The sequence below is a fragment of the Xiphophorus maculatus genome, chromosome 1, assembly GCF_002775205.1.
Source record: "Xiphophorus maculatus strain JP 163 A chromosome 1, X_maculatus-5.0-male, whole genome shotgun sequence".
Taxonomy (NCBI): Eukaryota; Metazoa; Chordata; class Actinopteri; order Cyprinodontiformes; family Poeciliidae; genus Xiphophorus; species Xiphophorus maculatus.
The window spans coordinates 13,442,419-13,458,778 of NC_036443.1; positions in this window are offsets into that span (position 1 = coordinate 13,442,419).

Sequence of the window (16,360 nt, forward strand, 5' to 3'; positions counted from 1 at the left end):
CCTCCTCTTCTTTGCACGCTCACTGGCAGCACAAACTGCACAGCTCAGCAGTGTTCCCCCACTGCCGCAGCAGATCCTGCATGAGCTCTGCGTATCTGAGAGGGATGGGACTTTTAAAGGGGAACGCAACCTCCAGGGTCAGTTGGTGTTGCACATCCTCTCCTCCCCTCTCTCCACATTCCTCAGCATCCTTCCTTCTCATCCTCTTTTTTTCCCTTCTTCCCAGAAGAATCATCGGTGTAAAGGACTCCTCTGAACAGAGAGACCCCCTCTGTGCAAACATAACTCACCATCCACTCATACTCATGTTATCACCAGGAGCTGTTCCTCATATATACATTCTGTTTCTTCTGTTTATTATCACTATTACTAATAATTCTCCAAAAGGTATGGAAATGTGTATTTTATTTAAATATTAAACAAAATATTCAATAAAGTAAAAAAAAAAACAACAACAACTGAGTGGTATGAAAGGTTAAATTAAACTTTCATACTTTCATACAATTTTTTTAAATTTCTTTTAAAAATTCTTGCGAGGATAGATGTTTCCCAACTCTTCACATGCAGTTTGCAATATTAGAAAGTGTGGCATTAGCCATATTATTTTATTTTACTCTTAAGGGTTGATTAAGTATATAAAAGACATAAATTGATGTCACAATTGCAGTCATGCAACCCTGCAAACTGTCTCCTAAAGTCCTGTTTCAAGTTTAATTGTTCTCTGAGGTGCAGTACGAAATTCCCCTCAGTGGAGCAAAATGTCCTTAATCTGCAACTACCTACCTTTCATTACCCATGATGCAATGTTCTACTGGTGCCATTCTGCAGTGCGCTAGAAACAGAAAAATCTTGACCAACTGAATTTGTCTCGTATAGATTACAGTGAGAGTGAGATCATCCATCATTTAGTCAGGCTTTAAGCGTCACTTTCTTTCCCCGTAACCCCCCACACCCCCGGATGATGTTTTACTATAAAAAGGACTTTTTTTTTTACAGGTTCAATTCCCAGCTTTCAAGTGATGATATTTGAACACTGTGCTGATAATGGTGTCTCCATTAGAAATCCTCTGTGTTTTACCCATTAGCGTCTTGGCTGTTTTCCTGCAGCAGTGCAGTGCTCTCTTCTTCTCACTGCAGGAGTCTTTTTTTTTCATGGCTTCGTAGCGCCTTGGCCCTCAGGTAAAAGCCGCGAGGCTCAATTTACTGGAAATAAAAAATAATAGCTTCATTTATCTCAGGTTAACCCTGATCCCATCTAGTCTAGGCTTATGCTCATCTCCTTCCAGCTCATTAGAGTTTGCATATTATGCGAAGGCTTTTCCCACAATTAGTTTCCAGCTTCACTCTTGTGAGATGCAGCATTGGTGGTGCAGATTATTGAATCAGCACAAGTCCCACAACGTATTGTTGGAGATTCAGCTATGTGAGGCTTTTCATATCAATAAATGCTCATATGAGTGATATCAGTAGTTATTGAGCTGTGATGTTATGAAAAATGTGACAATTTTGGATTATGGTTATGTGCAAATTCATCATCTATCAATATGATCTTGTTTGTTTTTAACTATATTCGAAATATTAAAAATGTTAACTGCATGCCCCAGCAGAGTCATGCTAGTAGGATTAATATTATTATTTTGATAGTTATTATTGTAGTTATAGTAGTCACAGTAACTGAGTAGGACCAGTAGTAGTTTTAGTGCTAGTAATAATAGCAATATGTTTAAGCATTTCACTCTGGCTTTCCCATATCTCACACAGGATGTATTCTCTCTTATATTTACCTATCTTAGTGGTCATAGAAAATATAATAATCTTGAAATCACCCTTTCCTTTTGTTTTAAAAGCAGAAAAGCCACAGCAAAATGCACTTTTTTTAAAATAAAAAATCATGGGGTGGATTGTTTACTCGACGAAAAAAATGAGAATATGTTGAATGTATGCATATATCCACTTTGTTATACGTAAAAACGTAGGGACGATTTTTTTGTGTTGTTTAAAACACTTTTTTGCTGAATATTTTCCCTGAATATTATCTTTAGTGTAAGGAAATCAACAACCCGAACAGGGACATTATTGTTGCATATTTAAACCCTCTGTAGTAAAACATGAACTGTTTATGTGGAGAAAAGTGAGACTTGCACAATGGCGTTCTGGTGACACAGCTACACATCTAAAAATCAGAGTAAGAAAACTGCAGTAGAAATTATGCCTACATTAATTTAGGCAGAAAGACAGTTTTGTCACAGGTTTTAGTTATAATTTATGTGGCAAAGAGTAATTCATCACTGTTTTCAATTAAAGTCAGATCATGCTCCTCACAGAGAACTTCTAAATCCAGGATGATTTCACTTTTCTCTTGACTTCCTCCACCTTGCTGATCAAACTATCATAAAAATCTTCACTTTGTGGGATCAAAGTTGAGCTGGAGACTTTGCTATCACTACTTGGGTGTGTTTGGCATTGATGCCCAAGTTTGGTGTTCCAAAATTAACGTCATAACTCTTTGGCAACTTTTGATTCAGATATATTAACTCAAACAAACTAAACCTAGACTCACCAGAAGAGAGATTTGTAAAGAAAATTATGTTTTCACAGAGTATTAACAAGGAGTCCAGCAGCTTGCATTAAAATAGCAAGTACATAGCTGCCTCATTTCAGTCTGCACATCATCACCTTGGTACTCCCCACAATTAGATTGTTTTTACCAGCCACGATTAACAAATCTGACATTGCCTTTTATTATATTGACTTACTGATGGACCAAATTCATGAATATGTCATTTGAGGTTCAAAGTAGGGAGTATATTTATCTTAGGCTAAAGAAAAGGGTTTCAGATAATCTACTATATTGATGCTTTATACAAAATAGACACTGTTTCTTTGCATAAAGCCTTGTATTTTTATAGTTACTGTCCTGTGTTCTACGCAAAATAATCAAGATTTTTCTGCAAATATCTTAGTACAGCTAAAATAAGACAAAACAAACTTATGAGAGACTTTTCAGCAAGAAACAGGAGCTTCCTTTAAGTCAGTCATTCTTGAATATTGATAAAAAAATGCCTTATTCCACAGGCAGATTATTTCACTTATAACAAAACATTTTTGCCATTTTATAAGTACTATTGTTTAATCAATATCAAGGAATTATTTGAACTAGAAACTAGGAACTAGTTCAAATAACTCCTTGCTAACCCTGGTAAATGTCTGTATGGCAACCATTAAAGCTGAGAACCGTTTCCTCCATGTCATGCAGTCAAGCTGATCTGCATGTACGATCAGCTGCTGCTGCTGCAGTCTTGCAGCCACCATGCTCTCCTCTGCACTCTGTGACTCCTGGTGAAAATGCCCCCACCAGCACATCCCTCCCATATCTCAAACCACGCTCAGTAATGACGTCCCTTGTAATGAATAAACCATGAGGAAGGGCCCTTTTACACATCCTATTGGATTACCTGGCTATGCTTTACCTGGCTAATCTCACTTCAACACCTCTGGTTCTTTCTGACTTACTGTTACCCATTGTTAGCTCTCCAGAGGCTGCCAGAGGAATAAGGGATAAGGATCATAGATCATAGGGAGCAGAGTCCTCTATGTGCACTTATACAGTCATATTCAATCTTGGAGCAGGTGTTAAACACAATTTTTGTATTAAATGTTTTTTTTTTATTGTTCTGAAATAATCAAGATTAACTGATTATTGAAATAACTGTCAATTAATTGAGTACGGTAATCGATTAATTGTTAAATAGAATATACAGACTGATAAAAGGCCATTTCCTGACAGAACAACACAGTCAGAGCAGTAATTAAGCCAAAAGTGTATAAAGTACATATATATTTTTAATTTAATATTTAAAAAAACAACACAACATAACTTCTCAAGTGGCATAGTTTTGGCTTCACCTGGATAACGTTCTGAAAAAGGTGCTTGCAATCCAATTATTGATTGGTTAATTCAAAATCTAGTCCACAGATCAGCTGTTCTCTGCATTGATGTGAAGTTCAGCAGAAAAAGCTGAGCTTTTCACTAGATCGTGTTAGAAACATATTTAGCTTCATCCTTAACTGCAGATCATCAAATGTTCACTGAAAAAAATTATAACACTTTATTTGAAGGGGTCTTCATAAGACTGAGATAAATATGAAATGACACCTGTCATGAATGTAAAGAAGTCTTTATTAATGTCTTTACATTCATGACAGGTGTTATTTCATGTTATTTAATGTTTATGACTGTTGTCATCACGTGTCACTCGGTAAAAAAAAAGACACTTTTAATGCAAAGTTGCTCTAAAGGCTGCAATAAAAGTCCATTAAAAGTGCCAACTTTGCATAAAAGTGTATACTTTTACCAAATAATGCAAAGTTGGCACTTTTAACGAACTTTTAATGCAAGATTTAGAGCAACTTTGCATTAAAAGTGTTATATTATTTTTGAACTTTTCTATGACATAAACGTTTTTTTTAGCACGGTTCCGTCCGATCCCTCTTTCGCATGATCTGAATAAACGCTTATAAACCCAAGTCAGTGATGAGAAAGGCTCAACTGAAGCAGGGAGCAGCATAAAGGCACCTGGTGCCGTGGCCTGAACTGTGACAGGATCCGTTTGAGGAAGTAAAGGTTATCTGTCATGTACGAACCTTCTTGACACATACAGATAATGGAGTTAAGCCCAACCCATTGGCTGGTGAGTTAGTGTATGTTCTTTTTCCCTCCCTCTCAGTGTTTCTCTCCTTTTTTCGTGATTCACAGCTCATTGCTCAGCTCTATTGATCTGTCCGGAAAAGATAATAGACACATTGATCCACAAGCTCAGCAGCTTGCTTGGTTTACACATCAGTTCGGACTAATTCTCAATAGTCCTCAGTCAAGATGGAAATTGCTTTGACTGACAATTGACTTCTTGGTTTTGAAAACCGTGGATTTAAAAGTTGTTTTGGGAAGATATTCAGTTTCTTCCCGCTCGGCAGAAGACATTTTTGTCAAAGTAAAGAATTAATTGTTCGGCGAATTTTTTTGTAATCTTGTCAATGGAAAAAAATATGATTAGTAAAAACAAAGTCCCACAAAAGATTACAATATTAGAAATATTTTAAAAATATAAATACAGAATTTAAATACTTCAAAGCAATTTCCGAACAGTTACAAAATGCATTAAAAGGTAAGACGATGTGAGATTAGCTGATTAAGCTTTTTTATTTGCTGGAAAGTTGTACAAATCCAACTTAATATGAAAATCAAATCAGAGTTTGATTCCTGATGTTGAGAGCCATGCCACATCTATCTCTGTTTACTGTCTTCAAATCCACAAAATCTTAAAAATAAAATGCTGAGAGGGCATTACAATATTCATTAATGTGAATATATACATTTTAAGTTTAAGAAGGAAAGAGCAAATTGTAAAAATACAGAATTTCAGTAACTAATTAGGCAGGTGGGTTGTTTCTAAGCATGTTTCGACGCCAGCTTTCAACAGTCGGATGTATTATCTATGCACAGTTTTAAATGAGCGCATTAAAGTGTTTTTATGTTCTGTGAAGGCCTCAAATCTTTGATAGAGAACATTAACAAAACAGCAACATAACGACCAAGGCACAAAGCAGGGTTAAGCTTTGGACATCTCAACGTGGAACAAAAAAACTAGAGCGAAGGTGGCACAAGTTCAGAACTGCTGTGACGTGGCTCTCCGAATGTTTTACTTTGAAAACATTGTATTGTACCACAATGTCCATAGGATTATTAGACATTTTGAACACTTTGCTTTTTCGGTTGTGAGACATGTATGAATGCTGCGCACTTTCCCAAAGTGTTTGTCCCTCAGTGCAATAAATATAACTTTACTAAATGAAAACACATAAATGAAAAAAAAAACACCATGTGTATTAACTGGCTTCATCAAACGGTAAGTGGAGAGTTTAGTTAAGGAAGACTAAAATACTTCTTCCTCATTTGTTTCTGTCTGAAACTAACTAATAAGATAAAATGTAGCCTTGTGACATTCATGTGAACGTAGGAATTTATTTCCCAAAGGGGCAAAGTGCATATTAAAAACCTGAACAGTTCATCTGGTTCATATCAACTAAAACTCTGTGTTAAATGGGATGTTCTTAATCGGTTGCTTTTTACATTTTTACAGGCTCGGCCCTGTAATGCACTGCACTGAGTTTTTTCAACCGGGAACTTTTCTGTTCTGATTTTATGAAGATCTAAGAGTTTAGGGTCGGGGCAGTGGAGGCTGCTGCCTCACAGCAACCTCCTACGTTCACATATGATCCTGTGTTTGCATGGGATTTCTGTGATGCAATGGGATTTCTCCAGAATACCAGAGTCCTCCTCCCACCCAGATACCTGGATTTTAGGTAGTTGATACCGTTTGACTTACTGTGTTGTTGCTGACTGGCATGGCGTCCCCCATTACACTGCTGTCCTTGGCTAACATAAGAATACATGAGATAAATGAGGTTTGTTTTCTGGTTCTTGCATGATAAATTATAAATAGCCTTGGTGGAAGCAGCGTTAATTTTCTCTCCTAAGTGTTCTTGAGCCGAAGCCGCGGTTTCCCCTACACAATCGAGCCCAGTTATGCTGCAGTGTTGCTGGAGGATCTGAAGATTACATCTGTTAAATATTGATTCCAGGCTGGTTTCTTCGGTGCAGGAATGCATTCAGATTATCTGAATCCTTTAATGATATTAACATTTTCGTAAAATCTCCACATTCCTTTTCATTTTTACGCGTTGAGTGTACTTAAAGGGTTCATCTATTTCACGACACATCAGAGTGGGGAACTCATCCCCAACCTTTTCTAGACGCTGCTTTTACAGTTGCGCCTAAAAATCTTCAACCCTCATTACTGCAGATTAGGTTTCTTGGTAAAACGTTTAATTGCTCAGATAACCGCAATTAACCAGTTGCACAGGATACGTTTAAATAGGTGCATACAACAAGTACTACATGAGTTTTATACAAGTTAAACACTAAATCCCTCTGTCATTGACTTCTACAGCCTCAACAACTGCTACTTTGTGTATTTTGACAATTAGCCTAATTTTAATGCAGCTGTGTAACTGTGACTGTTTCCTAATTTGCCATCTAAAACTCTTTCACACATTCTTAACACAATGCATCCAGAAAGTATTTGTAGCACTTCACTTTTCCACTTTTCATTATGTTACAGAATTATTACAAGCTTTGTTAGATTAATGTATTTCCTTAAATTTCCACACATAAATATCCCATTTTCTCGTGTGTAGAAATTTCAGGAAAGATATTAATTTCACACATTTAGGATTAACATAAGAAAATGTGGGTATAAAACTTTCATAATTGTGCTAATTGTTTGCCTACACTTTTATCTATGTTATTTCAGTGATTGTGTGAGTTCAGATAATTCTCATGTAATTTTGTCGTTTGTTTTCTTACGCATTTAGCACAATATAACTCTAGTTGGACTGGATGATGGGATTCTGACTTTGCAGATGAAGACCTCTATTTCTCTGGACCAATATTTCTTTGCTGCCCCCATTTTTATTACCCCCCTTCACCCCTCCCAAAAAAAGCGAACAGATTGCTCACAGGGTGAAGTGGAGCTACAAAGAGAGCCGTAACAACAAACCAGCTCTCTTTTGCTGCCAGAGGAACGACTGCACACACACACTCAGATTTTTACCTGGATGGAGAATCCCTTTTCTTTTTTTTTAAATTTCTTATTTTTGATTTCTTCAGAGTGATATTAAGCGCCCTGCTGTGAAGACACAAACAATATGAAGTGTGGCGTATCTTTGGGGTCTCCTTCGGCGTGAGATGGATGGTGGTGAAGGAGCGGTGATGGAGAATGTCTGACAGCTGGCAGCTCTGTTGTAGTGAGCGAGCAGATGCTTTGTCAGCCGGCCCGCTTCTACAGCAGCGCCTAACACACGCATCAGTCATGACACATCTCTGTGGATGTGGATCGAGCCATCGCAGAACTTCAGTTACATTTTTCCAGCACCCCTTCAGTAATTTCTTTAAGACTAAAACTATAATGCAGCCATAAAAGTTTTATGTTGTCTGTATTTACCCCCCCCCGACTCTTTATGTACTTGAGATTAACTTGTATATATGTTCCTGCTGCAGTCCACCAGCGTATAATTAAAAGAAACAAAGTAACTTTTAACAGAAAATCTTGGAGCCAGCTCTTTATTCTGTTATTTGTGCACTGAAAAGCTGCCGAGCTGCTTATTTTAATCCTTTTTTTTTACTGCTGCATTGTGTTCAGGTTGCTTCTTGGAGGAGTGCCGCATATCCTCGACAGCAGCAGTCATTTGTAGAAGTGCGCTGACTCCTGGCCTACATTCGCCGCTGCCGTCATGCTACAGTCAGAAACGTGTCGAGCACGCAGGGGCAAAGACAGATAATAAACCGTCTCCTCCAGAGGTGCTTTTTCAACGCCCGTGTCTTCGTATGAAGGTATTCAGCTGCTGCAGTGTCTCTACAGGGGGAGTCCTGACTCGTGCACTGCTTCCGATAAAAAAAACCTCACACACACACACTCAACCTGTGAAAGGGCTGAACTCTCTAAGAGCAGCTGTACACTGGGAGATTTACAAAGACACAGAGTAAAAAAGATGAAAACTTTGCTTTTTTGAAGACTTTCATCAAATGTGATGTTCTAATTAATAACTGTGTACAGTGCTAAAAGACAGATCTCCTCTTACAGGTTTCAATTTTTGATTTTTAGTCACATTAACAAATTTTAAAACTAGTCAGGAATATTTGAGTATTTACAAAATGCCTTTTTCGAACACCACCACACAAAGGTGAACACAAAAGCGTGTATTAGAGTATATTATATCTGCTGTAAAACTAACATGCATTTTATATATATATATAAAAAAAAAAAAAGCACTTCAAACATGAGGCGGCATTGCTGATCCAGGATATGGAAGATTTGTTTTCTACCAGAAAATCCTGAGGGAAAATGTCCAGCCATCAGATTGTGATGTTGAGCTCAGGCACACTGGGGTTGTACAGTATAACAATCATTCGACGCTGTCCAGCAAGACCACCTCTGAATAGAAAAAAATAAAGGTATTGGAGTATTGGAGTGGGCTGGTCAAAGTCTGTCTGAACTGGCTGCTCAGACTCAAAAATCCTCCTGTGTGGCTGAATTAGAGCAGTTCTGCAAAGAAATGTACAAAATTTCTAAAAAGCGATTCAAAAAATCTCACGACTCCTTACTGCCAAAGTTTGATGGCATTTGCCAAGAGTCGGGGGAGAAATTACTTTCTCACATGAGGTCATTTGGACAGCTTTTTTCCCCCTCTAAATAAATGTTATTATTATTTGGAAACTGCCTTTTCACTCTGCGTATTTCTGTTTCATTAAAGTTGTTTAATGATCTGAAACTTTTTGAGTTAAACCAGAAAAGTGTGGTTTTCAATTTGTAAGTCACGGCGCAAATCCAGGTGGTGCAGTTGGTAGCACTGTTGTTGCCTTGCAGCAAAAAGGTCCTGGGTTTGAATCCCAGCATTTGGGTCTTTCTGTGTGAAGTTTGCAAGTTCTCCCTGAGCATTCATGGATTCTTTCCAAGTACTCTGACTTTCTCTCACAGTCCAAAAACATGATCAGGTTTATTGGTTTCTCTAACTTGTCCTTTGGTGTGTGCATGTTCTGTGGACTGCTTATGCAACTCCTAAAAAAGGATGATATATATTGCCTTGTTTTTTTTTTTATAAGAACTCTCTGTAGCTAAAACGGAAATAACTAGGATCGCATAATCATGAATACTTCACACGAGGATTGCAAACTTGCACCCTCAGAGACGCACTAGAAAGGATTTCTGGCCAGAGACTGTACATACATACCTCCAGGTTTAAATAAACATCTCATCATGTGTGCTGTTTTGTACTGAGGAGACTGTGTGGCCCATGCTGTGTTTTAGAATGGAGGGAGGGAGGAATACAATATTTTTTTTCTCATATTAAGTCTGTTTTTCCCCCAAAGAAAAATATGTAATTTTACAAGACTAAATATCAAGTGAAATAATAATTCGTTGAGAACATTGTATTATTTAGCCAAGCATAAAAAAAAAACAAAACAAAAAAAAACAGGCTCTTCATAACTAAATTAGTCAACACAATGCAGAAATTGATACAGCAAATACATATTACCCAACAGAGAGGCACCATGAAATTGCCTGGTCAACAGAAATGACTGATTTTCAGCTTAATGTTTTTTTTTGTTTGCTTAGTGACGACCACCGGGTCAGAACCTCATTTTTTTTTCAAATCAGTGAATGTGCCACATCTAAGTGCTACAAGGTCATGCTAACACCACCCTTTTGCAGTAGATGTGGTTAGCTACACACTTCAAAACTGGGTTTGGAAAACATTTAATAAGCTTTCTAAAAAGCCTCCACAAAAAACCTTGACCTCAGCACCAGCCAGAGCCATAAGCCTTTTAAGGGCTGCAAAAAGCATCTGGTTTCGTTCAAACTTGTGAGGACAAAACCAAATATTAGCAGGAGTCGAAGTATATATATCTGAGATTGTGTGGATAATTTGGACCCTGTGTGGAGAGCAGAACTTGTGCACCAAACAGCTTCAAACACGTGCTGAATGTGTATTATCAGTCTACCCGGGACTAAGAAAGAATGACTCAAATAAATTCTGGAAATTTCCAAAGTGACGTTCCCCCGTGTGTTTAACCCTGCAGGTTTGAGGATGACCAATGGACTGGTCGACTCCTGCCACACCAACCAGCAGAAACGGTTCATTTTACCGCTGCGACGTTATTTAGAGCGTTAGGTTGTATTCAAATTAAAAGCCTTACCTTGTCACAGTAAAGACTGTTAAATGTAAGACAGTTCTAATCCGTTAGCATGTGTGTATGGAAAGACTGCTCTGCACATGGCCCAGCGAGGCGCCTCATCCACCTGGGAGCCATCCTGGTTGGATGAGGTGTGCTTGTTCCACTGCTGATTGCCTCTCCGTGTTACAGCAGCAATGCACCATTCAAGTATGCGGGCAACTTGACAAATGAGCAGCGATCTGAGCAGTGGGGGGATGCTTGTACTGCACCACATCCTGTCCCGTCCACATCCCCCTGCCCTGCAGTGGTTCACCTCCCTTAACAGATGCGCCTTTTACTCCAAACCGGCAAAAACACCAATAAAAGTCACATAGGAGGAATACGGGTTCACTACCTGCTGACACGTGTAGAGAGAGGGAAGGAAGCTGTAGTGTAATTTCATTTTTATTCATTTATTTTTTGCAAAATGTTACTTATTTTGCACGTTTCAGATTGATTGTATTGTGGAATTAATTATATTATTAAATATTCAAATTATATTCATGTTTAGGTATTTAAAATCATGTTAAGTGACATAATTTTAAAAAGTCTTTCTGGCTTTCAATATTATGGACACCGCTGTAAAAAAAAAAACCACTTTAAAATAATTTGTTTTTCATCTTTAATATGATATTTATTGTGTACAATATAAATGAAAAAACAACAACAAAAACAAATCTGTTTGTAGGAACGATATAAAAAAACCAAAACATTTTAAATTAATTTCAGCATTCAGTGTTCACACCTACCATGACCAACCTGAAATAAAATCCAGCTGTCCCAGTAGGATTTTCCTCATATTTGTTCTAGTCTATCCTTTAGCTAAAGCTTTAGTTTGCAGCTCAAAATGGTCACTTTGTACAAAGGTACAGTTGAAACCAGATGTTGTACTCTATAAAGTAAAACACCTTTTTACCCTTCAGTCAGACAGATTTTTACTGCAAAATGAGAAAATGTATTTTTGTGGCCAAATTTTGACATCCTGATATCTTGTGAAGCTCATTTAAAATTTCATCATTGTACTTTCCACTTTTTCCCATTTACTTTGAGATGTTGTCCCTCCTGCAGCACAACATAACACTGCCACCACGGTAAATCACAGTAATGGTGGTTTCTTTGGCTTGCAAGCTTCTGCTTTTTTCCTCCAAATGTAAGTGCATCTGTAAATTGTGTCTTTTTAGTGCAAGTTGCTTTTGGAATATTGGACTTTTTCCTCTCTGGGTGGCCTTTTGGCCAATGTCAATAGAGGATTTGTTCTCTCTCACCATGTTTTGCTTCTGTTCTGGGGTCGATTCACAAATTTTCACAAAACTCAATCATGTCTGGGACACAAAACCTGTCTTCTTGAAAGACACGATGGCTGGATATTCCCACTGTGTTTCCACTTGAGTATCATCATCATCTGAGCTCTCCCTTTTTTTGTTGTTTTGAAAGACAGTAATCTCGATGTCTGTAAATTTGAGGAAGGTAACAACATTTTTCAAAATGTCGGTCTCTGCATATCCAACAACAACATGTGCTCTGGAGTTACTGTCTTCACGTGGAACTGAGGTCAGCGGCCAACGTGTGTGAAATTGTGAGCAGTCTGAAATACAAGCAAGTTTCGACTGACTGCAAAGCTGCTTTGTGCAGAATATTTGTCACATTCAAGGGGACTAAAATTTTAAAATGAGGATTTGTCTCAATTTCAAAGTCTAAAAACCTGCTATTCCAACAGTAGCGTTTACACTTTTAGTGAGCTTCTGTATGATTTCATCTTGGACTATTACTGCAACAATTTGAGCTGGAACATGGGAAATATTTTGTTGTCTTGTGGCAATTTTTTACACTAACAGTCATCACTGCAATTTTTGCCATGCATTATACATTTAGATTATTATTTGTATTACTGGTTTATTAAAATGTATTAAGTTTTGCATGTTCAGTATTGTAGCAGCTGTTCTAAATCTGAAATTAAGTGTGTTGAAGTTAATTTGATCAAGTTTCTCAAACAATTGTAATCGTTCACCTTTTTTGTCTACATGTTGCTGACTAGAACAATAAAAATAAGATGCAATATAAAATAACCGTACTAAATGTTCTTTTTTTAAAAGTACAACACATTTAAATCCTTCCAGACAAAATAGAAATGAAAGATTTTTTCATTCCTGCCCGCTGTGCTAAGAAAAGACAACGATTATTGTTATCGCTGTGTAAGGACTTCTCCTTTGACCTGAACTCTGAAGGTCTTATATTGCAAGCGATACTTTGACATCTTGTGTGAAACACAAGATGTCTTCTCACCTAGAAGCATCAATCTATTTAAGTTCTCCAACTGAGTCGAAGGGTTGCAGAAAACCAAGGAAAGGCACTTGAAGATATTCACAAAAAGAAGCATCGGTTGGCGACTTTTGCATCAGCTGTGAAGCTGAAAGCCAGCTCCATCACCACGTTGGCTGCCACTGCATCCACCCACCGGCCTTCTTCAGAAACTGCAGTTGGGAGCAAGCGAGTGGCAGTGTCTGACGCAGCATGCGATCATTCACCTTGACTGCGTGCCGCCGCTCGAACTTGCCTCCGTTGCAGCTGTCAATGCATACCTCCACCCCAGGCCTCCATCCTCTCTGGAGGCAGCACACTCTGCCAGCCGTGGAGTGGGATGTACTATCGATCCTGCTGAAGTGATGGTTTCTAAAAGGGAGCCAGTAAGCATGTCTGCTTGCCCCTCCTCCACCGTGGAGCGGCCCTGAGATATCACCGAGCTCAGCACATTGCACCATCTCCGCATGGGAAAATGGGATTTTTACCGGGAGATGAGCTGAGTGGAAGGTAATTCAAGTCGTCGAGCTATGTTCCTCATGGAGGATGTAAAATGAGCCAAGTTACCTTCAGAAGCCTCACACGTTGGACAAATAAGGTCATATTCAAAGGTCTCTCCTATTCCGGTCCACGTCGTGGAGAATTCACACGACACGGGAAAAATTAAGCATGAGGATTGAGTAATTAGTCAGTGATTGGAGAAACTCATCAGTGAGGTTTTCAGTTTTTTGATCAGGATGAGTGTGTGTGCCAACTCTACGTTGGGTGGAATAAATATCCTGAATGTGTTCAGACTGATGGCCTTCAGACAGAAGGAGGTGTATGCTTCAGAGCAGCCGCTAGATGGCAACAGAGTACTCAGTTTTCACAAAACTCACCTGAATTCTGCTGCATTTACTTTGACTCTTTGAGCAGTCGTTTACAAATTTGCCTGAATCATTTACTTGAGCCACTGTTGCAGCTGGTGATTATAATCATCCTTGAAAGATTGGAAATGACTGGACTGGTCGTCCAGATCATGAAGGTTATGTGAAGAGTGGATCATTCTGTTCACTGATAGGTAATTGGGTTTCACAAGCTGTGGGAGATTGAGTTATTAAGATTTGGCAGAAAAAACAAACAAATCCTCTTTATGAAACAAAATGTTAGGTAACTGTTTGTATCACATCTTTTAGTCTTCCTTGCATTCTCATTGGGGCAAACAGCTGTTTATAGGAAGATGAGAGGTGAGGCAACATTGACACGGCATGGAAGGATATTTTCATCTAAAAAGCAAACTGGACTTCAGTAAATTTTTATAGAAAATCTCTGTTGGTTTCTGGAGTTTTAAGTGTGCTGATCTTATTGAAAATGAGGCCATTGCTGAAATCCATCTGACTGTGCTCTGGGAGGAAGGAGCTGAGGAAGTCAACGGGAGGCATGGAGATGGCTGCAGGTTTCAGTGCCTCCCGTAGAGCTGTGGGGAGAGAGGGGGGCCTCAGGGCCCAGAGGATGGCAAGAAAATTTGTAAGACGAGGTGTGGAATATTGTGGCAGTATTTTGAGTTGGCGTGCTCGTTAGTTTCTTGATGGGGGAAGGTCTGCATTCTTTTTTGGAGAAAATAGTATGACTTTGGATTTCTCTACGTTGGGTGGAATAAATATCCTGAATGTGTTCAGACTGATGGCCTTCAGACAGAAGGAGGTGTATGCTTCAGAGCAGCCGCTAGATGGCAACAGAGTACTCAGTTTTCACAAAACTCACCTGAATTCTGCTGCATTTACTTTGACTCTTTGAGCAGTCGTTTACAAATTTGCCTGAATCATTTACTTGAGCCACTGTTGCAGCTGGTGATTATAATCATCCTTGAAAGATTGGAAATGACTGGACTGGTCGTCCAGATCATGAAGGTTATGTGAAGAGTGGATCATTCTGTTCACTGATAGGTAATTGGGTTTCACAAGCTGTGGGAGATTGAGTTATTAAGATTTGGCAGAAAAAACAAACAAATCCTCTTTATGAAACAAAATGTTAGGTAACTGTTTGTATCACATCTTTTAGTCTTCCTTGCATTCTCATTGGGGCAAACAGCTGTTTATAGGAAGATGAGAGGTGAGGCAACATTGACACGGCATGGAAGGATATTTTCATCTAAAAAGCAAACTGGACTTCAGTAAATTTTTATAGAAAATCTCTGTTGGTTTCTGGAGTTTTAAGTGTGCTGATCTTATTGAAAATGAGGCCATTGCTGAAATCCATCTGACTGTGCTCTGGGAGGAAGGAGCTGAGGAAGTCAACGGGAGGCATGGAGATGGCTGCAGGTTTCAGTGCCTCCCGTAGAGCTGTGGGGAGAGAGGGGGGCCTCAGGGCCCAGAGGATGGCAAGAAAATTTGTAAGACGAGGTGTGGAATATTGTGGCAGTATTTTGAGTTGGCGTGCTCGTTAGTTTCTTGATGGGGGAAGGTCTGCATTCTTTTTTGGAGAAAATAGTATGACTTTGGATTTCTGTGAAGGAAAGAAATAAAAAGCAAGAACTACACAAAGAACTACTTCTGTTCGTCCCCACTCTCCTCCCCTCCCACACTCAACTCCACCAGACTAGTGGCAGCAGTAATTAGCAAACACCTGGCGGAACTGTGTCTACTGAGCTTATCAGACAACTTCCCAGTCCACAGTTCCTAAGAATGATCGTATACGGCATAACCAGGAGCACTGCTGTGATGCCTTGATGAATGTGGGGTATGAAAAAGTAGGAGCTTCTTAAACAGACAGAGGTCCAATTTTACGGTGTCAAATTATAAAGTCAAGTTTGTAATATGTGTACCATTTTTATAACAACTGTGAGCCTGGAAACTACATAAAGTGGTCCCTTTAAAGGGGCAGCATTATGCAAAATTGACGTTTTTGAGCTTTACGTCATGTTATAATGTTATTTCCTCAAAAATATACCTGGAGTGTTGTTTGATAAATCCTTTAATTTCCCATAGCAGCCATTCAGCGGTGCAAAATGCTTGGTGGGACAAAGCGCCATCTTCAAGGATAAAGCTCCTAATCGGAGCTGCATCATTCCATCTTCTGCCTCAGCTCCTTAAGACTAGTCAGCTGGTGGAATCTGCAGAACTCATTATACGAGTTACTTCCCAGCACAATGCTGGTAAAAAAAATTTGTTAAAGACTTAATAGAGGAGTGATGTTGTGATTATTTTCTGAATATGGAGTGTCAGAAAAAGCAGACGTTTCTTGAAGAGC